This window comes from Hyaena hyaena, unplaced genomic scaffold (assembly GCF_003009895.1).
Source record: "Hyaena hyaena isolate Hyena2069 unplaced genomic scaffold, ASM300989v1 scaffold_476, whole genome shotgun sequence".
Lineage (NCBI taxonomy): Eukaryota > Metazoa > Chordata > Mammalia > Carnivora > Hyaenidae > Hyaena > Hyaena hyaena.
The window spans coordinates 682,670-698,539 of record NW_024081111.1 but is presented as its reverse complement, the minus strand read 5'-3'; the positions used below and the strand labels follow the sequence as shown (position 1 = coordinate 698,539).

Here is a 15,870-nt window from a genome sequence, read left to right as displayed (position 1 = left end):
CCAGCAGTGTCATACACTCTGATTGCTTTCCTTACTTGTCTGATGAAAGGATGCGTGTGATGATAATTAAAACATTTTAGAGACGTCCTTCTTTATCCCATCGTCTTAGATTTGCCACACAACATGCTTGAGTGAAAATGTGCTCCAAAGGCGTCCGGTTTCAGTCTGAGGCCAAGAAAGGTTTGTGAGGTCAGCACTTCAGCCTCTGATTCTGTCACCTGGATAGAAAGTAGAGCTGGGGATCTGATGTTGGCACTTCCACAAAAGGAGTGGGAATCTGAATGGACTTGGGGGGAACTGAAAGTTACCCACGTTCCAGTTAGCTAAAAGCACCCCACGTAAGGCAGGTCTGTCTGCAGTCACCTGCACCTCCTGTGCGGTCAGACTTGTGAGATTTTCTTGCCTTCCGTCAGGAGCATTGGCATTAGCATCCTTCTCTAGTTTTTATGACACATAGTAGGGGAGGAGCCCATCACGTCCATATGTCTGTCCATCCGGCAGTGGTTTCCATTAAAGCAAAGCCTGCAGTTTGTAGACTTACTCAGGTTCCACTTGCTTCTCTGTGATTGGGGGAGAATTCTCCCTCACCCCCAGCCGGAGGGGCTCGGGGGAAGCCTTTCTCTCAGGTCCAAGCTGTGTGGGAGTGCGATGGCGCCCAGGAGCAGAGCACCAAGCATTCGCGTTGCTTGGCACAAGACGGCCCCTCTGCATTATGTGAGTCCTGCTGAGAGGGTTTTCACAGTTTATTAATGAGATTTCCACAACCCCGCTTTATTCTCCAAGCAGTTTATGCGGTCTCTAGGAACAACAAATATATCTGGGCACTGAGGTTGAATGAACACCAGACAATTGTGTGAACGTTGCATTGGCCCTCCTCCTCTCTCCCTCCCCAAGCCGAGCAGCATTCCTGTTCCAGGAGCGGTGGTGTGATTTCAAACAATCGCCTGGTTGAAGGATGTGGGGGCAGGAGGGGGAGGAGGGAGGAAAGGGGTGGTGCCTGCTCTGGGGAAGTATATGTGGCATTTTGTCGCACTTTATTTTAAAGATCAGAGTAATTGGAAACCATTATTTTTTAATAACTCAGGAAAGGTGAACAGAAACATTTCACAAGGTTTTACTGTGTGCACACCAAAAAGGAAACACTTTATGCTGTGCTTCCATAATTTATCACTTCTTGACAGGGGCTTGAAAGGGTTCAGTCAGTAAGTACAAATCACCAGGACAACTTTTTTTTTTTCCCCAAGTGGTGTATCAATCATAAACAACCCCCAGATCTCGGTGGTTTGAAACAAATGATTCTCACTCATGCTCCACGTCCACAGGGGCAGTCGGTGGGATTCCGCTCGTTGTGGTCACCTGGGGGCTCTGGCTCTTCTTTCTACCATCTTGTTTCTGCCATCTCGGTGTGACTGAGGCTTGGTGCCACAGGGGAGGGGCATAAGCAATCACGCTGGCTCGGCTCGTAAATGCTTTCGCCGGTGGTGACCCCAGTCACTTTCCCTCCATCTTACTAGCCAAAGCAAGTAACATGGTCATGGTTTACTCTAAGTTTCCTGGAAAGTGTAATTTTTTTTTTTTTACAGGTCCAGGAGAGAAAACCAGAAATGTTGGTGAACAATGACAATATTTACCACAGAGTGTGTGTTAGGGTTCTCCAGAGAAACACACACACACACACACACACACACACACACACACTGAAAGAATTGGCTCACATGATTGTGAGGACTGGCAAACCCAAAATTCACAGGGTTGGCTGGTAGGCTGGAGGCCTGGGGGAGTTCTACCTGAGGCAGTCTGCTGACAGTTTCCCCTTCTGGGGAGGTCAGTTCATTCTTAAGGTCTTTAACCAATTGGATGACACACACCCACATTATGGAAGGTAATCTGCTTTACTCAGAGTCTACTAATTTAAATGTGAATCTCATCTAAAAAACACCTTCACAGAAACACCTAGAATGTTTGGCCAAATATCTGGGTACCATGGCCTAGCCAACTTGACACATAAAATTAACCACCACAGTATATTAACTGTATCCTTTGCATTATAACTCTCTCTACCAGAAACTAAAAAGTATACCCAGATCCAAAGCTGCAAAGTCTTAAATTTTATTGCACATGAAAAAAGAATCCTTTCTCTGCTAACAGTGGGGTTGAGAAACCTGGGTTCCTGGAGCTTTCATTACCTCTTCATTAGATTCCAGAGAGAACTAGTGATTGGTTCCTTCCACGGTTTCAGAAGCTGGGTCTGGATAGATTGCTCTGGTTTGGTTTTGTTGTTGCAGGATAACTTAGAAATTCCCAGCTAATATGTTCCTAAATTAAAAAAAAAAATGCAGAAGGTGAGAACAACCTTTCCATAGAGCAGGTAAGCATTACCCCAAGCCACTTATTGTGGGGAGATGCTCTTGGAGTCTTCAGTATGCATCAGAACCGTGCTCTGTAAACCATTTCAGAGGCATGGGGTGTACTCCATCTAACACTGATTGACCCTTAGCACTTTCCATACATTAGATTTATATGATGCTCACTTTTCAGTGTATTTGGAACCCTTTACAAGTACGGATCTATCCTGCGAGAGTGAATGTGCTGCCCATCTTGTTGAAAGATAACTTGTTAGTAGGCCCTGATCTTGGAACCAGGCAGAGTTCGCTTCACACCCTCTGGCGGATCTCTGAGATGCCGGAAGTGCAGCAGTAGACCACCACATGGCTGCTAAGCCCCGTCCCCATTTCATTGGCCACCTGAGCTAATCCCCACATTCTCCCATTGTGGTTGCTGAACAAGGCAGTCTCCTTTTTTTCCAGATGTGGAGACCTAAAGCAAAGAAGCAAAGATTGCCCCGGGTCACTCGGGGAATCACTGCCACTAGAGTAGCAGTTCTCACTGCTATTTGATCAGGCTCTTAAATGTCAAACTCCTGTCCGTTGATTCCGTCCAGTGTGCATGGAATCAAAAAATCAATTTTCTCTTGTCTTCAAGCTCCCAGTAATCTAAATTGGAAGGTCCCGCCCGAGGTGTGCTCGTGGACTGCCGTCCCCTGCATTCAGAGATGGGCTGCTGACGATGATTTGTTGTCACTTACTCAAGTATGACGGGCAAGATCACAGGTAGCCAGCAGCCCTTTGCACACTGGCCCAGGTAGGACCCGCCCCTTGGCTGGTGTCTGCAGACAGTTTGCAGTCTTGCTTTTCTTGAGATGACTGTCTCCTAGAATTTGTTTTTCTCTCCAGAGCGTCCCTATTCCTAATGACTACATGACAGACTGTTTGCCAGTGGCCCTTCGCTGTGTCTTCATGTTAGAAGCCACATCATCAGACGCAGTACGTACATAAGAGTTGGAGGCAGGCTGTGTGTGACTCTCAGTCACCTCTACCTTCCTGGCCCAGGTCTGGCTGGACCCCTTGTCCTTCGTCCCAGGCTCATTTGCTGCGATGGCTAATAAATACAAATAATTTGGTGCTATGTGAAGCGCGAGGCCTGCCAGGCCACTCAACCACCCTCCCTGTAACTCCTCACTGTCCTTAAGTGTCAGCCCACACATGCTACCCCCACCACCCATGACACCCCTCTGTACCCTAATCCCGAGCACATGTGAGGCTTAAAATCCAACTAGGTCCCATCATATTTCACGGCAAATATGTTTTGCTTCATATACTTACTTAGGGCATCACTTTTGCTGTTTCTATCATTTCTCAGTTATTATAGAAACTTTTTAAAATCATTTTTAAAAGTCTTTTTCATTGAAACTGGTCACTTTGAAAACTGTGAGGACAAAGTCCAGGATGTCAAGGGATGTAGTAGGCTTTGATCAAAATGTCATATTGTTTCAGAAGAAAAGAGAAATATCTATATTATGAAATATTAAAATAGAGGGTGGAGAATAGGCACCTTCCTCCCACCTCCCAGTTAGAAACGTTTCCCACAAGGGGCACTTGGGTGGCTCAGTCAGTTAAGTGCTCCGCTCTGACTCAGGTCATGACCTCATGGTTTGTCAGTTAGAGCCCCGTGTCAGGCTCTGTGCTCACAGCTCAGAGCCCGGAGCCTGCTTCAGATTCTGTGTCTTTCTCTCTGCCCTTCCCCTGTTCTTGCTCGCTCGCTCTCTCTCTCTCAAAAATAAATAAAAACATTAATCTTTTTTTTCTTTTTTAAAAAAGAAATGTTTCCCACATGGATTGCATTTTGCCCATTCAGGGAAATGAAAGTGTTTTAACCAAAAGGAAAGCCAGGTTAGAGACTCAAGCTATCAGACAATTTAAAGATCCTTCTTTTTATTAAAAACCCTTGCAAACTTTTAATAGGCTCGTTTTTTATGTCATTTGTTCTCCTTTAATGAATGGAACTTCTCCAAAGCCAACACATTTTCTTTTTCCTTCCATCTTTCTTCCTCTGTTTTATGGGAGAGAAACCAGCTGTCAGACTCCACAGTTCCAGTCCCTGACTCCACCCCTCCAAATTATACAGGCATCATTTCCCTCAAAGTTGCCCTGATTCTGAGTTCATGTCAGTATTCTAACAAGCCGACCATTCCTCAAAACTCCTATGTGGAGGCGAAAGGGGTGTGTTAAAGTCACCATTTTATTTCCGCGGGAGCGGGACTCCTACGAAGTCAGTGACCTATCAGAAAGCTGGAGAATGAGCATCGCTGAGCTAGCTGCTTTGGGAATTTAACGAAACATGAAGGAAGACATTCCCATCTGCCTTGTCGAGTAAGAGACGCATTACTCCAGTTTAGACTGGAAACAGGAGACAAGTTAACTTTGGAGCCATTGTAGACTGGAGGCTCCCTGAGGGTAAGTAAGGCTGTATTTTGGCATTTTATCTCCAATACCTGAAGGTGTCTGCCACATTGGTGTTCAGTTTGCTGTCTTCCTGCTGACAACTCCACAGAAACTCAGTCTTAATGCCCTTAAATAATTTACCTCTGTCTTTGGCAAGCATTTTTGCTTCCAGATGGAAATACTCTCATCCTCAGTATCAGGCCCATTATTATTATTACTTGAAAGTTTGAAAACACTGGCAAGGAGGCAAGTTACAGGGCAATGGGGACCTTAATGTTCTAACATATGCTGGAGGTTCATCCTGCTACAAGGAGACCATCTGACATATTCTTGGCTTGCCTGGCTGATGGTTCCATTGCTTGGAAATTAGAGGACATACCAGGGAGGGCTGATACTGGACCTGTAAGGAGGAAATGCCACCCAACAGGGAAGTGATGGTAAACTGAGCAAGAAATTACTTTGTCACCCTGGTATGTGTACCAAGGAATAAATGTTGCATGAGGTCAGACATGTCTCCTGGCCTTTCTGAAAGTAGATGTCAAAAAGTTCAGAGAAAATGTCACCTGTGGGAAGAGAATCCAGAAGCTTAGGAACCTTTATTTATTTATTTATTTATTTATTTATTTATTTATTTATTTATTTATTTTAAGTATACTTAATTTGAGAGAGAGAGCACACATGCACACATGCAGGATGGGGGAAGGGCAGAGAGAGGTGAGAGAATCCTAAGCAGGCTTCATGCTCTCAGCACAGAGCTCAGCACGGGCGGGGCTAGATCTCACAAACCATGAGATCATGACCTGAGCCGAGATCAAGAGTCAGATGCTTACCTGACTGAGCCACCCTGGCACCCCAGGAAACTTTTAAAAGTCTCCTATACACAGACTGTAAAGAGAAAGTAAAGGCCAACACCTTCAGAGGGTTCTGTGTAGAAATATGGAATAGCCCACAGGTATTGAAGGCTGGCTTTCTGCTGGCCGCTGTTCTAAGCTCTTTACAACTCTTAATTTTTCCCAACAACCTCACGAAAAAGACTTTATTCCTTCTGCAAATGGGGAAATCTAAGCTCAAAAAGGAACTTGCTCAATATCCTCAGCTAGTAAGGGGCAGGGGTGGGATTTAAGCCCCTCAGGTTGGCTCCAGAGACTTTAAACCATCACCTGAGTGTGTCAGGAAGCCAGGACCCCCAATGAAAGGAGGTTTTGTAGAATAAAGCGAACAACAAAAGAAGGACAGGCCTGCTTGTTAATGAGGACTGGTCAGCATTAGGCATTAACAGGTGACTGCTATGGTCTTCCTTTCTTTATTCTTTTTTTACTTCCTTTCTTTCTTTATTCTTTTTTTAATGTTTATTTATTTATTCTTAAATAGTTTATTGTCAAGTTGGTTTCCATATAACACCCAGTGCTCATCCCCACAAGTGCCCTCCTCCATGCCCATCTCCCCCCTTCATACCCGTCAGCCCTCAGTTTGTTCTCAGCATTCAAGAGTCTCTCATGGTTTGCCTCCCTCCCTCTAATGTTTATTTATTTTGAGAGAGAGAGAGCACAAACCAGGGAGGGGCAGAGAGAGACGGAGGAGGATCTGAGGCCGGCAGCGCAGAGAGCCTGACATGGGGCTCAAACTCAGAAACCGTGAGATCATGGCCTGAGCTGAAGTCGGACACTTAACCACTGAGCCACCCAGGTGCCCCACCTTTCCTCACTCTTCAAAAGGAGGAATCGCCAAACTGAAAACACTGCTGGGAGAGAAACAGTCCATGCAAACACTGAAGGCTGTGCGGCCTCTTAAGTCAGCTCCAGTCTCCAGCGGCACCGATGCAGAGGCCGCTGCACAGAACAGCTTGCTGGCGGCCCGCTGTTAGGAGCTTGCGTGATTCAAGAGATGAGAGATGAGCAAGAGCTCCGCCTTAACAAAACGAGACCTAAAGGATAGGGAGACAATAGACTGGTAAAGTTGTTAAAAACTTGCACTACTCAAAAAAGGAGAACAAGGCTTAGAAAAGGTGGGGGTTTTTTTTGTTTGTTTGTTTGTTTGTTTTTTTTAGAAGGCAAGGAAGAGTCACTTGAACAAGTCATATCAAGACCACACAATAGTTTATCATCAGAGTTTCTAAACTACTGACCTACAGGAATATAATTGTAATGTCCTCACCGTCACCATCGTGTCATCCTGGCTAACAACCACTGAGCAGTCTCCATTCGCCACATGTCATTTAAAGCGCTCAGCATATATCACCTCGTTTAATGTTCAGGACCAACCATCCTGTATCCTAGTAATGGCCTTTAAAAAAAATTTTTTTTTTTTACATTTATTTTGAGAGACAGAGCACAAGTGGGGGAGGGGCAGAAAGAGAGAGGGTGACACAGAATCCAAAGCAGTCTCCAGGCTCCGAGCTGTCAGCACAGAGCCCGCCACGGGGCTCGAACTCACATACTCGGTCTCTCTTAATCTTATCACATGGAACACCACTTCTCATCCTTGTGGACAGAAATAAAATAGAGTAAGGGCACCTGGGTGGCTCAGCTGGCTAAGCGTCCAAAATCAGCTCAGATCATGATCTCACAGTCTGTGGGCTGGAGGCCCGCGTCAGGCTCTGTGCCAACAGCTCAGAGCCTGGAGCCTGCTTCAGATTCTATGTCTCCCTCTCTTCCTGCCCCTTCCCCACTTGTGCTCTCTCTCTCTCAAAAATAAATAAACATTAAAAAAAAAGAAAGAAAACAGATAGTCGTTAGTATGATCAGAGAATGCACAACTGATTCCTGGAAATGGAAGGACTTAAGTGTACATAAACACAGCCGTGTGGTACAACTGTGCTTATAATGTTACAATCTGTTCTTGCTTCTATACAGCTTAATATTTTCATCAATTACTCAGGTAAAGGGAAAAGAAAGAGTTTTCAGGTGGTGTAGTGCAGGTAGGGAAAGATAATACTAGAAACTGAATCAAGAGTGAGAAAGCCCAAGGAACTGGATGAAGAGTAAAAGCAATAAACTGGAAGCAAAAAGCACTTCGATTTAGGGTTTGGGTTTTTGTGGCTTTTTTTTTTTTTAAAGTATATAACACAGTTTGGGGAGACCCAGAAATACTGAATCCCATTGTTGGAAGGAATTCTTGGTTTTCTAGCTCACCTAAGCATTCCCACTAAATCTACTTCAGTGTTTTTAGTTCCACATGATGGGAGATGCAATCAATTTAGTGGATAAAGATCAGTAGTTTAAAAAAGTAAACCAGAAAAAAAAAATCAAAGTGAACCACTTATAGGAATTATTAGTATTATTGTGTGAGCTTTTGTTTCCATTTTATTCTTGGTTGTGTATGCCCTTGATGGTGATATAAAATTTATTTCCTACTGTGGTCAAAAAAATTGAAAGCCACTGCTGTGGCCAATTCTTAAAATACATTTCTTTCTTCATTAATATACACTATCTATGGGGAAATACAGAGATTTGTACTTTGTACAGATATGACTCACAGGAAGATTTTTTTTCTCATGTAATATTAAATTTAAATGTGTCTCATTGTAGCTTGAGCACACTGGCTTTATCTCAGCCTGCTGCATACTGGCCATATGATCTTGCTCACATCATTTCACATTAAATAATATTTTTTAATGTTTATTTTTGAGAGAGAGAGAGAGAGAGTGCAAGCAGGAGAGGGTCAGAGAGGGAGACACAGAATCTGAAGCAAGCAGGCTCCAGGCTCTGAGCTCTCAGCACAGAGCCCGACACCAGACTCAAACTCACAGGCCATGAGATCATGACCTGAGCCAAAGTTGGACGCTTAACCGACTGAGCCACTTAGGTGCCCCTGATTTCATATTTTTAAGCCAAAATATCCTAATCTATATAAATGAAAATATTACTAATAAGAAAACAGTAACACCTTCCAAAACCAATGTGATGATAAAATCTTTCTTTCTTCCTTCCTTTCTTTCTTTCAAATTTCTTTTTAATGTTTTATTTATTGCTGAGAGAGAGAGAGACAGCACGAGCAGGGGAGGGTCAGAGAGTGAGGGAGAAACAGAATCTGAAACAGGCTCCAGGCTCTGAGCTAGCTGTCAGCACAGAGCCCGACGTGGGGCTCGAACCCACGAACCATGAGATCATGACCTGAGCCGAAGCTGGACGTTTAACTGATTGAGCCACCCAGGCGCCTCACTTTCTTTCTTTCTTAAGAAGGCACTTTAAAAACTCTAAAGATTTTACAAATACTATTCTTCCTTAATAGCTCTTAAATTCACCTTGGACATTCTTGTCAACCTTTCAACTATTTAAATACAGTTATTATGAAACCTTCTCCCCTTGAATTGAATCTCCCTGTCCAGCTGCTCTTCAGAAATGTGTGGTTCAGAGTCTACAAACTGCTCTGGTCACTTTTCCAAATGCACTCCATGTTGTATATGTTTCTTCTGTTTTATTTATTTTTCTCCTACATACTCATTTTAAAGTGAGCATGCAGCATGAGGTATGACATGAAAGCAGTGTTTTAGGCACGGGATATTATTGATGATTACTTGGCTGTTTCAAAACTTGTTTTTAATGTTGGGATATACTTGTCTTTCACAAAAATAAAACATGGTGCCCAGAATCTATTTCCCAACGTAGACTAAAATCTCAGAATATAATGGAACAATTATGCCCCTTGTTTGAGAGGCAAAATTGCACGAAAATTTTTGCTGTAGCTGTTTTGTTTTTTAGTGACTTTTCAGCTTAAAGCTCTAACATGGTTTTTTGTTGTTTCTGTTTTTAGTTTTTTGGTTTTTTTAATGCCTGTGGGTGAGGCGTATCTTCTCCATCTTGGGCTTATGCCATTGGTTTTTTTCTGACCTAAGGAAAGCACTTAACATTTGTCCTTGTTTAATTTCATCTTGTTAGATTCAGCTCATTGCTCTAGACTGTCAAGATCGTTTTTCATCATTATTTTGTCATGCAATCATCTGGCTGCTCCTCCCAGTGGCTGGTCACCCACAGGCCATATTCTCATGCCTGCTACACCTTCCTCCCATAGCCCTGGAGAGAAGAAGACACAGGAAACCCCTGTCCGGGTGACATGATGGAGTAGACAATGAGTGACCTTTAGGGGAAGTCACTCGGACTGTTTACAATTCTTCTTCTTGTCCTTGTGTTATTTTAGTACATTCTTTTCTCCCTATGGTCTATAAAGATAGGAAGAAGCAGGCAATTGATTATATTTACCTTTTTTGCTTAGCTGCTAGGAAGCTCAGAGACTGAACCAATCATTCATTTTTAATGGGTCTAAAACATTCAGAACTCCAGAGAAATAAAATAACACTTGTGGTAGAAGCTTTTTTCTAAATGATGTGTTTATATTATATAATAATATATATAATTTTAAAGAATTTGGCTACATAGAATAAATCCTACTTGGAACTGTTCTATTTCTTATATATCTGAAATTGTGTTCTATCTATACACACGACACAGAAGCAAAACATACTAAGAGGCTGCCATATTTAAATTTTGTTTACATTTAAACTCTGTTCAAATACTTAATATTTTCTACTTAACTATAGATCCTTCAGTAATATAAATGTGAATCTGGCTTTGGGAAGGAAATACAGGGACTTCTGTGGCAGAAATAACATCCATGCTAACCAAAATCTCACTGTTTCTCCAAATCGTGGGATAAGCAAATATACTGGCCTAAGGTTGAGTGACATGAGAGGGTGAAAGTAGTGTTAGTGGCTCAGCCTACAGTAGATCTTTCCTTAAATGTTTCAGGGTGCTGTTGCCACGTGGATTTTGCTCACTTTACAGCAGCATTTTTATGTGAGGGAAGAATGAAGCACTGGTCTGGGATCAGGAAGTCTGCTATCTCTCTCTCAGCCCCTCTAGACGGCCGTACAGTGGGAGGCAGCGGAGTACATTTCTCTGAAATGCCTCAAACTCACCAAGATGGGGGCCACCCTCGCGTGTTAGAGGCGTGCGCAGAGGACCTCAATAGTTCGATAATGACGTTGGGTAGTCAGATTCCCAGCAGTAGGTTCTGGTGTAGTAGTGAGGGGCCGAGAGGCCAACTTCTCTGGCTGTTTATCAGGAGGCCAGTGAATGAGGCCTGTCAGTTTTAGGTGTCTGTTTAGTAGAACAAAGAGCTGTGGTAACAGATTGTGACAGAACTACAGGTGGTGTGGGAGGAACACAGACCCAGCTCTGGAGTCCAGGGTCATAAAGCAAAAGAAGGAATTTGTCCTGCAGAAATGATCTATAAAAGCGAACCAGAGAATCATGCTTGGAGCTTGGTCTTTGCAGCTGCCTTGAAAAATATCTAAAAAGTAGGTTAAAAAAAAAAAAACTTAGTGAAGTCTTTCACATTCGAAGGTTTGGTATTCTCCATTGCCGAGGTGGGAGGAGGGAGATAAGCAAATAATTTGCTTCTTTTTGATGCAGAAATGATGAGAGGTTTGGATTGCTTCTATGAAGGAGAACAAACTCTACTGTGACTGCTTCTATGGTGGGAGATGAAGGGGCATTGTAGGGGGTGAGAAAATGAGGGGTGGTGTTTAGATACTCAGGTATAACGCTTTGTTATTTTACTATTTTATTTTATTTTATTTTATTAAGTTTATTTATTTATTTTGAGAGAGAGAGGGAGAGACAATCCCAAGCAGGCTCCACGCTGTAAACACAGAGCCTGATGTGGGGCTCAATCTCATGAACAAGGCGCCCCCCCGCCCCGTCTTCCTTAGAATTTTTAAACACACCCCAATTTGAGAAAACCTTTCGTCGCTGGAAAGGAGTAAAGACATCTGGCAGAGTTCAGTAGGAGGGGCCCTGACGTCCAGTTCCACCACAGTGGTTTTCCTTGCATGCCTTGGAAGAATGGTTTGTCTGTTCATGGTAGCTTGCAGTGTTAAAAGGCGAGGTCTTCAGTCAGGAGAAGTTCTAACTAGACTTCTTACTCACTCAGAGTGGCCTTCCAAACCCTGGTCCTAGAAGTAGGACTAGTAGTGTTTCCTCCCATCCTTCATTTGCTCTCCAGAGCCGGCACAGGCCACTCTCTATATGCTGAGTTTTCATGGGCATCTGATAGCAGATGTGATAGCACAGGGGTTAGGAGCACAGGCTCCAGGAGCGCCTGGGTGGCTTAGTCGGTTGAGCAACTGACTCTTGGTTTTAGCTCAGGTCATGATCCCAGGGTGGTGAGATCGAGTCCTGTGTCAGTCTTTGTGCTGAGTGTGAAACCTGCTTAGGATTCTCTCTCTCCCTCTCCCCTACCCCACCCCCCACCACATGCACACACGTGCGCTCTCTCTCTCTCTCTCAAAAAAAGTAGCTTCTGTTGGTAATATAATAAATGCTTGTACAAAAGGAGCCCAGACTCCAGAGGTCATCTGCTATGGTGTACAACTCAGCTCCTCCACCTATTAGCAATGTCACTTTGGGCAAGTTGTTTAAATCTCTCTACCTCTCAGTTTCCTCACCTGTGAAGTGAGGAGAATATTAGTGCATCTTCTATGGGGTCGTTGGGAGGATCAGATGAGTTTGTATAAGTAAAGTGTTAGATGTGTGCCTGGCACATAGTAAGAGCTCAATAAATGGCAGTTATTATTCCTCCTGCCCTGGAAAAATTGGAAGAAGAAGAATGATTAAAATAAAGGACGTGCTAAACTATTTAACCGATGGCTGACAATGAGCATGATATAGTGTTCTGCATGGGAGCTAAGCAATTTTAAGATGATTCTAACCCTCCAGGAGTTTAGAGCTAGGTTGATAGGAAAAAGCACGCAAAGTCCAAGTCCCCTGAGGATAAAGAGTTCTGACTTCTACTTCCAGTACTTTCCACCCCTTGTTTTCTTTACTTTAGTCCCGCTGGCTTCCGGCTGGTTAGTGAACACACTTTCGGGTCTTGATGTGGCTTTCCATCTGTCTCAAACCCTCTTCCTCTGATGGCCAAGGTCTAACTACAGCACATCCTTAGACCCTGGCTCAAACATTGTTCTTCCAGTGAGTCTTTCCCCGGCCGCCAAATGGTTTCTTTCCTGGCTTTATTTTTCTACAAAACTTTCATCACTGCTTAGTAAAATCATTCTTTTATTTGTGAAAAAAAAAAAAGAGTGCACATGGAGTCGGATTCTAAAAAGATGCTACAAGACTGTTGTATATGTAGCAATCCCAGGAATTATTTCAGTTCTGAGCTTTGAGACTAGTTTCTGGCATCCAGTCACAAGATGTGAATGTTTGGGTTTTTTGAAAGGGAAAAGGAAATTTGGAACCCCCGATACTCTTTTTTTTCTATACTGTCATAATAAATACGTGATCATCTCTCCCCGAAGCATTTACCCCATTGTTCTGTGATCGTCTGCTGACGCGGCAGTCTCCACTGTCAGCCCCTCTGACACTCTGTGTTACTCATCTTCATATCCCCAGCCCTGCGTACATGGCCTGCCCTTGATAGGCATTTATTTACTCAAAGCCTGGCTGAAGGAGTAAATGAGGGCTGGGGGCATCATCAGCATATCTAAAACTGAACACCATAAACTTCCCCCTTTCGTTGGATGGATGTCAGTTATATTATTTGCTTGGGCTTTCTAAATACCGATTTCTTTTCTTTTCTTTTTTTCTTTTTTAAGCCTCTTTGGCCTCCAAACAATCTCCAAATCTTTCTGGTTCTTCCTTTTGTTTCCATCTACTCTCATCAACACTCCTGTCTCTATCACCCCATATCAGGTGCCCCTTATTTTATTTCTGAATAATGACCACAAGCACCATCCCATCTGTCCCTTCCACTTTCATACATTTCTTCAAGTTAACCTTTTTTCTTGGAATATTCTATTATCCCTGTTTATCCAAACCACACCTCACCTCTAAAAGCAACCATCTCCTCTTGTTTCTCATTGAAATATCCCTCTCTGCTCTAAGTTCTGGTAGCCTGGCTTTATCTACTTTCTGACAACAGCTTACATTTACTTCTGTGCATCCCCGTGCTGGTACATCTGGTCTCCACAACACTCTTGAGAGGAATCTAACAGTGCCCGCATTGTACAGATGGGAGAAATGAAGCTCACCAACATGAATTAACCTGTCTAAGGTCACGCAGCTGGCTGTCTCCATCTTACCGCCTTACCCCAAGTAAAACATCAGCTTCTATAAGTGCGAAGAGATCCTGTTGAATCTTTTTTGCATCACAGATGGTCTTAGGTATTGCTCTACAAATAATAAGCATTCAAATAGCGATTAGCTTTAATGGCCCCTTTGTCCGTATTGTTCTTTAATAGGGAGAATGGAGAAGAGGATAATTGGGTAGAAAAAGAGCACTAAACCATCCTTTCATTTTTTTTTAATGGAACAAAGTGAGGCATAGTCTGGGGAATGAAGCAAAAGTCACCAAGCCTGGTAAATGTACAGAAATGCCCATGGATTCCCCATTTTTAAAGTATATTGAAGTTGAGTTTGAAGAAAACGAGAATTTTTCTCTTTTCTTACACACATTGTCCCAGCTCTCCAGAAATCTGCAGGATTCAAAAAATTATCTAGGTAAATATTAAAATGCTCACTACAATAACGATGCTAGAATAGCCAATGGCCACGTAAAAACACTAGTGCATTTCAGTGGAAATCCATGACCAAGGCGTGAAGTTGTGAGTGACCAGAGGCACACGCTCCATTTCTAGAGACCGAGCCTGACAGAACATCTACCTGTTGGCCGGGGTTAAGGTCCCAGGGGTGGGAGAGGCCTTGTGAGCCCTGTTGCCCTGCAGGCCCCTCTTTTCTGAAGATTCAATGGGCATTTGCAAAAACTTTTTTAAGGCTGACTCTTAAACCAGGAGTGACACAGGATGGTGTCAGTGCTGGTAGTGTTTATACGCCAGTCGGTCATTATGTGCCGTATCGCGTCACCTCAAGGTGTTCTCAGGGTAGCTCATTCTTCTACCATTTGGGTAAAATAAAACTTTAAAATATGCATAATTCTCAAGCTGGAAGAAATCTAGGATTATTTGATTCAAACCTTTTATTTTACACCTGAGGTGACCCAGAGAAGTTAAGTGATTTGCAGAAGGACACGCTTCTAATTTATAACCAGAAAACCCACCAGGAGACTTTTCCTGTAGTTCCTATATAATCATTCTAGTCAGGGCCATGGATGTTAATGTAAGGACTTAGTCACGTTAATGTATCAGGTCCAGCTAAATTGCCAGTGGGAAATGACTTGAGCAGATTCAAGCAAAAACACCATGTTTTCTCACTTTTCTGGTGCACACAGCTTGGTGTTCCTCACATTGGAACGGGGATTGGGCTCCAGAGGAGCCTGGGATGCTCTCTCTCTTGTGCCTGCTTTGGTCCTTGATTCCCCGTTAGCTCCCTCAAGATCAAAATGTGTCCTTCCCATGCTAAGGGCTAACTGCTTATTATTTTTCCTCCGTGAAACTTCAGAAGGACTTTGGGATACAGGTACAAGAATTACAGTTAGCTCTGTTTTGTAGATGAGGTTACAGAGGTAGTGGGTGGCAAAGCTGTGGTGAGGAACCCGATCTATCACAGCCTGAAAGCTGTGTAATCTTTGGCAAGTTATGTCAATGCTGTCACTCATTTGCCTCCTCTCTAAAATGGGGTGATAATAAGGTGGACCTCATAGTGTCGTTGTATTAATGAGATAATTAAGTAACTAACCAGTTTAGTAGACCAATGCCTGTACTACACAATCACTGTGTAAATGTGTTATTATTTGTTCTTACTATTTTCCCCCTCAGCTGCACTGCCTCTTCTTACCTGTCTTGCTCCTGGTACAACATAGCCTGACCCTGCGTCATGACCTCTTTGCTCAACCAACTTCTGTGGTTTCAACCTGTGCTGTCAATATGGTAGCAGCTCAGAACCTGTGGTTTCTGAATTCTTTCTTTTCTTTCTTCTTTCTTTCTTTCTTTCTTTCTTTCTTTCTTTCTTTCTTTCTTTCTTTCTTTCTTCCTTCCTTCCTTCCTTCCTTCCTTCCTTCCTTCCTTCCTTCCTTCCTTCCTTTCCTTTCCTTTCCTTCCTTTTTCTTCCTTCCTTCCTTCCTTCCTTTTCCTTCCTTCCTTCCTTTTCCTTCCTTCCTTCCTTCCTTCCTTCCTTCCTTCCTTCCTTCCTTCCTT

At 43.2% G+C, this 15,870-nt stretch overlaps 1 protein-coding gene across 1 annotated transcript in view; it reads left to right on the top strand.

Moving 5' to 3' along the window:
* The first annotated feature begins 3,011 nt into the window (after nt 1–3,011).
* REELD1 (reeler domain containing 1) overlaps nt 3,012–15,870 on the top strand; it is a 30,239-nt gene continuing 17,380 nt past the window's right edge. The window contains exons 1-2 of the mRNA XM_039254291.1: nt 3,012–3,089; nt 3,234–3,323. The gene's annotated coding sequence lies outside the window, so the exon portion shown is untranslated. The remainder of the gene's footprint in view (nt 3,090–3,233; nt 3,324–15,870) is intronic.